Genomic DNA, 9,156 nt, shown 5'->3' with positions numbered 1-9,156 from the left:
TTTTGAACGTTTGCTTTATGCCACTTTGCTTTTATGAAAGACCTGTATTAGTACCCGTTTTCACTAACCAACAGAAATCTAAAGTGGTTTTTCACTTTTAGGAAAAAATTGCTTCTTTGCTTTAGGCAATTTCAACTTACAAACGTTTTCATAGGAACACTCTACTTTCAGAGAAAGAGAATGAGAGAGAGAGAGAGAGAAAGGGAGATATTTATTATAGGAGCTGGCTCATGCAATTTTTGAGGCCAAGACGTCCTACAACCTACCATCTGCAAGCTGGAGAACCAGGAGAGCCAGTGGTGTAATTCAGTCCAAGTCCAAAGATCTGAGAACCAGGAGGTTTGATGACTGAGGACAGGAGAAGATGTCCCAGCTCAAGCAGAAAGAGAGCAAATTCATTCTTCCTCTGCCTTTGTGTTCTGTTCAGGGCCCTCAAAAGATTGGATAATGCCTTCCTACATTGGGGAGGGCCATCTGCTTTATTCACTTCACCCATTCAAATGCTAATCTCTTCCAGAAACACCCTCACAGACACACCCAGAAGAATGCTTTACCAACTAACTGGGCGTCCCTTAGCCTAGTCAAATTGACATGTAAAATTAATACCATCATAGTGGGTATTAAAAGGAAGCCTATTATACAATTTAGGCTTTGGTTGAGTTGTTTGGAGGAGCCTTTAAGGAAGCAGTACCTTGCACTGGATTGTATCCTATGAGGAGCAGGAAGCAATTCTATGATAGGGTATCTCAAAACATATTAACCAGGGAAGGGTCATACTTGTGAAGCTGTGTGTTGGGTAGTGCTTTGTCTATGCTCAGCCATGATTAAGGAATGGCCTTGGTTTTGTCTTTATCCATAAAGATCAAAGAATGGTCTTATCTGAGTTTGAGGTTCTGTGAAAAAGATTAGTTTCAGCAGGAGACGCGGAAATCTAGATGTGAGTGCCAGGACAGCTTGAAGCAACACCAAGGCCTGGCTGAGAGTTATGAGGCCACAGCCTGCATGTCAGGGGCTTGCTCTTTCTCACTTGTTTCTATTAAAGAATGTTAATAGAATATTCCATTGTAAAGTATAAAATGTAAAAAGAAAATCATAAGAAAATGTAAGAATTCCTCATAAAGGTATTTATTCATGGATTCATTCATCTATTTATTTTTGGAAATTAAGGCAACACATTCAATTTCCTTGTAATCATATGATCTAAAGCATGTGTGGTGGTCATTGGCCAGAATATGATTTTTTTAAGGCCTTCTATAATTAAACTTCAGTTCAGAAATACATCATATTTAGTGCAAATTTGAGAAAACTTATTTCTGGCCTGAGCTCTTAACTCATGATAAATACATCTTTACCTCATCAACACTTGATCACACTCAATCACTGTTTCAGTGGCAAGGCATAGCCAGTTTTAGCAGCTGCTCTAAAGGTTCTAATGTGGCCTGACCAAGTAAAGTAACTGTGGGCCATGGTGGGCTCCTTTCTCTCCTCAGGCTGGGCTCTGAATGATGAGTGTCATACCTTGGCCAACTGCAATGCAAGCTTATGCCCCTGCACATTTTCCACCTCCACATCTTAATTCATGAACCATGTGTGCAATAATGCTTGATCCAGATCCTCCCAATGGCTGATCCCAAGTAATGGCTCTTCCATTTAAATTGGTTATAGCTGGGTCGAGATCCAAGCTCTTCTCAACTGACAAGTACTGGGGAGGAAAAGCTCCATTTACCTCTACCAAATCCACGTCCTTAAGACTCAGTCTCCTTTTCTTTTGTGCCCCATTGGAGGTAGGGACAAAACCAATATCTATGACAGAGAGATCACATCTAGATACAAAATAGCTCAAAATTTTTGTCAGTGTAAAGTGATGCTTTTTAGCAGCATCTTTACTAGCTATGAAAGCATCAGATACTTCTGGTACATTCCTTACACTGATGGTCCCTTCTTCCTTGAAAATTGGAGGAAGTTTATTTAACTGCTCCAGGCTCATTGGGACCAAACCAGCTCATTACTTGCATTGTTTTCCTGTCCTTGTCTTTACCTCAACTGGTACCATCTCATTATTAAAGTAGCCAGCATCTTTAGCAGCTTTCCATCTCTGCTCTGACTACAGGGTGTATTTGTTACATTCTTCTCTGCTAATTTTATGTTTTGCAGCAAGATTCTTTGCAGTAATTCCCATGGGGAGTTGGAGATGCTGCTCTGTTAATGCTGCTCGCAAAGAATCTTCCAGCTTGAGTCTGATCAAAACTTGGCTCTAAAACGCACGTTTCTGACACAGTAAGGAGCCATATTTTTGGATCCTCCACACAAGACAACTTCAGCATCTTTAACACACATTTTCTGACATCCATTCACAATGGACGGGAAACCAGAGCCACAGAGCCTATTAACAGTGAGAGCTGAGGTCTCTTTAGGAACTCCCACATCAAACTGACTTGCCTTGCCAAGTATGCAGCATCTGAAGAGCTATTTGCCAGTTTATTATAAAGAATACAACTAAAGAACAGACAAATAGAAGAGATGCATAGGGCAAGATATGGGGAGGTGGGGTGTGGACCTTCCACATGCTCTGGACACCCACCTGTCCCAGCACTTTCATTTGTTCACCAACTTGAAGCTCTGATGGGTTTATTCTTCATTCATAACAGAAGGATTTGCAAAACAATGGAATTCATTTTTAATAGTAGAATTTTTGTTAATCAAGTTCTGGAGAGGATAGTATCATTTGATGCAATGGGAGTTACAGGTAGAAGCTGTAATCTGCCTCTAAAAATTTGGCAAATATAAGGTTAATCTCCCCTGCCCTCCTAGTATTTGCACTTGAGTTTTCTTTATATTTAGGTTCTAAGTTAAAGGAATCCTGAATGAGAGGAATTGAAGACACATGTTTAAAATATAAAATTATAATTTTCAGTGCCATCACTATATTTTAAAAGTTCTATGTTTTATGTTACATTCATAATACTTCTATAGTATATAGTTTAAGAGTGATCTTATCTTACTCGATTGGAACAATTATTTGGTAAGTTAATTGAAAAGTACGTTAAAGTAGGAACCATATACAAACAAAAAATGTACACATATCTTAAAAATTTTATTTCAAGTTAAAACATGCGCATGCACCCTATGATGTAGGGACAAAGCCTTTCTTTGAAACTTAGTTTACTGATTTATTTTCCACATTTTGCATAAAAGACATCCTAAGGCCTCACACAATATCTAGCAATGGTTTCATTAGGTAAAGTAAGAAGGGCAGAAGGTGTGGAGCAAAAGAGAGAGGTACTTGGGCTTCCCTGGTGGCGCAGTGGTTGGGAGTCTGTCTGCCGATGCAGGGGACACGGGTTCGTGCCCCAGTCCGGGAGGGTCCCATATGCCGCAGAGCGGCTGGGCCTGTGAGCCATGGCCGCTGAGCCTGCGCGTCCGGAGCCTGTGCTCCGCAACGGGAGAGGCCACAGCAGTGAGAGGCCCGCGTACAGCAAAAAAAAAAAAAGAGAGAGAGGTACTTATTAGCCACAGTTATTCAGCTGGTATATTTTCAAAAGGGAATTGTAACCTTCAATTAATCACAAAGATTATGTGAAGACATATTAAGAGAGTTTCTGTATGTTCTATAAATAAAGATACAGTCCACTTAATGAATAAGGCTTTTATATACTATCTGCAAGGACTTATAATTATTTTAAAGTATTTTATAGCCTTATGTCATAAATCTTCATGTCTATTCATTAGATAGGTGAGTTTCTGTTGTTGTTTGTTTATATATATATGTGTGTGTATATATATCCCCTTTCCTTACTTAAGGTACTACTGCTGAGTATTTTGGGAAATTTAGAATAGAAAGCAGAATTCTCAACAGCAGGTCCATTTAGTTGGTTAAAATATGTTTATAACTAATCTTTTAAAATATATACTTGTAGAAATATAATTTTCAGGCAATGTTCATCTATTATATATATATTTCCCCCATAAACACCAATTATATGTTGACATCGATCCTACTTGTTAGCTATGCTGTCGGTCAAAACAGATCTGAATGCTCTCTAATGGCATTTGGCAGAAGTAAATGGAGATTAGGGGATAGAGAGATCAGTTCAGGCCTCCAGGACAATCTGTAGCTTTCAATTCCAACCAATCAGTGACACCTGCATGTGGTAATCATTCTCCTTGGTTACAAGTGCTGGCAGAAACTAGAGACCTGTTTTTCAAGCTTAAGCAAAACGAGCTAAATATAAATGTGAAAATCCTCTTCATTGTAGAATTTTCATCTTCTTTTGAGGAAAAAAAAAAGGACAAAAAACAGAGTTGTTTTATTCATATTTTCAATTATTTTGTAGTAAGGTCAATTAAGCTTAAACACACCAATGAAGGAGAAGCATGTTGGGGATAATATTTATCTCCCTGGGCCCATGACAAGAATTCAAACTGCAGTGCAGTATCCAACATGGGACTTTAAACTGCTGTGCTGGTGCCCACTACACCAGTCTCCTTTTTAGTTACTTGTTAGAGCTGTGTGAACCTTTCATCTTGCAAAACTTGCCAACTTCAGGAATATTTTATGAGTTACCAGCTTTGCAACTTTTGTAGAATACATTCAAACATCACTTTTACGGGCAGCAGAACTGTAAAATGTCTCTCCAAAGATTAAAGAAAAGTATATAAAAAGGAAACCATGGAAAGAAAACTAGTAGCATTCTCCCATCATTTCCCAGCAAACTCCTGTTTTCTCTAACTTTAAACGAAGTCAGGCCTCTACTTAGGGGTCAGTAGACCATCCTTCTGAGGTTATCATTCTCAACTGAATCTGTCTCCAGGAAAGCAAAAACACTATAGGTAATAAGCTTCCATTTTTTTAAATTCAGGTATTTAACTGCCATTCTTGGGTAAAATAAGATATTACTTTATAATGTAGTATTTTTCATTTTCTTTTCTCCTCTTTTCCAACTAGTTATCCCTAATCTTTTAACAAATTCTCATATCAAAATGTAATATTTATTTAATAGATGATGAAATATGCCAAAGGTTTTTTTTTTAATAGAGTTCAAAGAGCTCGTAAGAAAGCCACACTATTCTTTTTCCAAATGTGAACAGCAGTGCGTTGTTATAATGCCTGTGGAAACCCAGAAGGGCAGCTAGATGCTAGATCTGGTGAATAGGATAAGCCTCGATTTAGATCTTGAATTAAACCCTTTTGAAACTTTGACCTCAGAAAGATTAAAACTGATTTTGTAAGCAGATTTTTGGGAGCATACCTACACAGTTGGCCTTACTTATGGCAAAAAGAGGAAAACTAATAATTATAGAACACCTAGTACATTCCAGGGTCTCAGAGTCACAGATAGTTTTATTTGCTATCTTATATCCATTCTCCTTCTAGATATTATTTGAGGTCAGTTTTAGAGTCTCCATGGGAATTTGCCCTTGGATTCTTTCAGAAGAGGAGCATGCATGAGACAAATCAAGCAAATATTGAATGGTGAATATTCAGAACCTGTCTATTGAATGAATGTCAGAAAATTTGGAGAATTTATAAGCAGTAGTTCTTTTTTCTCTTGAACTAGAAATTTAGGAGCTACTGCCATCTTGCTACCAGAAAGAGAGTCTGAGGGTAGTTGTTCCTACTCACTGAAAACAAAGTCAAGATAAGATCAGAGAAAAACCAAGACCTAGAATATTGTTTAAGCCATTGCATCAAGCTTGATCAGAAGTCACTTCTATCCATGGACTTTTCAAAGGATCAAGCACTGGATATGAAAGCCACAGCACAGTCAACTGCACCATATTTGTAAACTACGTGGCCAGCAGAAGCAACAGCATCCAACACTTCCTACCCCCCACATAGCAGAGAAAGTTAGCTCTCCCAACTTGCCTCTGTTCGAGTACACAAGATTTTATCAGCATGTTGTTCTTGAAAGGGAAGTGTCAGTTGTTTTCTTTAGAAGAAGATGGAAAGAGAGAAATGAGTAATTGCTGCTCATCTTTCAGATATAATAACCGGTTAACATGAGGACACGATTCACTGCAGTATGTCTCACACACTATGAGTGGCTCAAACTGGATAAAACCATGGCTTAAAGCAGGAAGACAAACTTAAGGTCCACCCAATCTATCCAATTTACTTTAAAGTAATTATTAATAATCCCTTTAAAAATGATAAATCTGTAAAAAGCCTAAACCAGACAGGATGCCAAGGTAATAAGAATAAACCAGCACTGTCCTGCAAAGGAAATTATCAACAAAACAAAAAAGACAACCTACTGAATGGGAGAAAATATTTGCTAATGATATGACCAATGAAGGGTCGATATCCAAAATATATGAACAACTCATACAAGTCAACATCAAGAGAACCCAGTCAACTCGATTAAAAAATGGGCAGAAGTCCTGAATTGACATTTTTTCAAAGAAAACATACAGATGGCCAACAGGCACATGAAAAGATGCTCTAGGGCCTCCCGGTGGCGCAGTGGTTGAGGGTCCGCCTGCCAATGCAGGGGATACGGGTTCGTGCCCCGGTCTGGGAGGGTCCCATATGCTGCGGAGCGGCTGGGCCCGTGAGCCATGGCCGCTGGGCCTGCGCGTCCAGAGCCTGTGCTCCGCAACGGGAGAGGCCACAACAGTGAGAGGCCCGCATACCGCAAAAAGAAAAAAAAAAAAAAAAAAAAAAAGATGCTCTACACTGTTACTAATCAGAGAAATGAAAATTAAAACCACAATGAGATATCACCTCACACCTGTCAGAATGGCAATCATCAAAAAGACCACAAATAACAAATGTTGGAAAGGATGTGGAGAAAACACTTGTACGTTGTTGGTGGGAATGTAAATTGGCATAGCCACTGTGGAAAACACTATGGCAGTTTCTCAAAAAACTAAAAATAGAACTACCACATGACCCAGCAATTCCACTTCTGGGTATATATCTGAAAAATACAAAAACACTAATTTGAAAAGGTACATGCACCCCAGTGTTCATAGCAGAATTGTTTACAATCACTGAGGTATGAAAGCAACCTAAGTGTCCATCAACAGATAAATGGATAAATAAGATGTGGTCTATATGTATACAATGAATACTACTTAGCCATAAAAAAAGAATGAAATTTTGCCATTTGCAGCAACATGAATGGACTTGGAAGATATTAGGCTAAGTGAAATAAGTCAGACAGAGAAAGCCAAATACTGTATGATATTGCTTATATGCAGATTCTAAAAAAGTAGAACGAGTGAATATAACAAAAAGGAAACATACAGATATAGAGAACAAACTAGTGATTACCAGTGGGGAGAGGGAAGGGGGGAGGGAAAAGACAGGGGTAGGGGATTAAGGACGTACAAACTATTATGTAGAAAATAAGCCTCAAGGATATGTTGTACAATACAGGGAACATAGCCAATATTTTATAATAATTACAAAAGGAGTATAACCTTTAAAAATTGTGAATCACTATGTTGTACACCTGTAACTTATGTAATATAATACATCAACTATATCTTAATTAAAAACAAAAAACACAGGACTGTCCCGGGAAACCCAAGATGTACAAATCATCTAGCTACAGGGAATAACAAAACTCATGGGTGAGGTATGTACAATGACCTGTGACCTTTGGCTAATATGTAACAAAAACATGACTTTATTAATTCACTTAGTAAACATCGTTGTAGACTATCATGCAGCACTATGATACATCATAAGAATAAAAAGATAACCATAATAAAATTTCTTACCCTAAAATAACACGTGTTTATCAATGGAGAAAGACATATTTGCAGATAGTTATGACACAAACATTGCAAGTAAGATATTGGCAGTGATAAAATAAGCACTCAGAGTACTGAACTCTGTTTGGGGAGGTGGGAGAAAAAGTAACCAGAAAAGCTTAAAAAAAGAAGTGAAATTTGAGCTGTATAACAGTGGAATAATATATATTTGGCAAGTAACTAAGAAAAAAAAAAGAGTTTAGTCTTGAGTAAGGGAATAAAAGACATGGAATCATGGGGTCTAAAATGGCTTAATAACTTTAGGTTAATTTTGTCATGAAAATATTAAATCTTTCTAAGACTTATTTTCACCAAGATGAAATGACTAAGAATAATACTGAGAGGCATTTTAGTTAATAAACATATCGCAACTTTTCAGAATCCATTCCTTGGTAGATTTTCAGCAAATTCATTGGCACTCTAAGATTTCTGAGATTGAAATAAATTTACAAAGGTCAGTTTTTATAAGTGAATTTAAGAAAATATTTCTTATCTTCAACATAAAAACTTTGATTTAAATCCTGGAGGTCAAAGGTGTTATATTTTATTGAAACTGGAAAAAAAATAAAAGAATAGGAAAGCAATTCCCTTAGGAATTAAAGAACATTTTTATTCCCCTTTTATACAGTATGGCAGTTTCTACTTTTAGTGTTTGTCTTTAAAGTATAGAAGTAACCTCACCATGAAAATTTTATGTGTAGAACCAAAGAATAAACAGCTTTCACTGATTCCCACCTGTATGCACACAGAGCCAAAAGAGTCCTTTCACTTAATTAAACCAAATTAAATTTTAGAATAACTTTAGAAACACGTACCTTCAAAATAACTGAGGTGTGCACTTCTCTCTAAACCCTCTGCTTGCCAAGTTTTTCCCATTAGACAAGCTTTTACATTATGTCATTAAAATCCTTCTTCTTTACTTAGTATAAATTGTTCAACCCAGAGGTTGTTATTTTTACCTAAGTCCAATATATTCTGTTTTCTCATAATGACCTACTGTTCTAATCTCTTATTTAGTTTATGATGTACTTTGTTTTTATTCTAATACATGGTATTAATGTTTGGTATTTTAAATGTCTGGACCATTAAGTACATAATGAATTACACAACTTTTTGTTTTAACTTTCACAAATGAGTTAAATAGGAAGAGAAAAATTTAACACTATTTATGATCTATATAGAAATATAGCATAATTAGAAATTTAATAACAACTTTCTTTTGTGATTCTATTAATTTGCTGGGCTGCCATAACAAAGCATCAAAAACTGTGTGGCTTAAACAACAGAAAGATATCGTTTCACAGTTCTGGAGACAAAAAGTCCAAGATCAAGGTGTCCGCAGGTTTAGTTCCTACTGAGGCCTGTGAGGGAGAATCTGTTTCTGGTGATTTGAAT

The 9,156-nt window shown here is 37.0% G+C and overlaps 1 pseudogene; it reads right to left on the bottom strand.

The window, feature by feature from the left end:
* Window positions 1-1,486: 1,486 nt before the first annotated feature.
* On the bottom strand, window positions 1,487-4,599 carry LOC132494727 (3-ketoacyl-CoA thiolase, mitochondrial-like; annotated as a pseudogene).
* Between the last annotated feature and the right edge of the window lie 4,557 nt (window positions 4,600-9,156).

Source organism: Mesoplodon densirostris, chromosome 8 (genome assembly GCF_025265405.1).
Source record: "Mesoplodon densirostris isolate mMesDen1 chromosome 8, mMesDen1 primary haplotype, whole genome shotgun sequence".
NCBI classification, from domain to species: Eukaryota; Metazoa; Chordata; class Mammalia; order Artiodactyla; family Ziphiidae; genus Mesoplodon; species Mesoplodon densirostris.
This window is presented reverse-complemented; position numbering and strand designations above follow the sequence as displayed.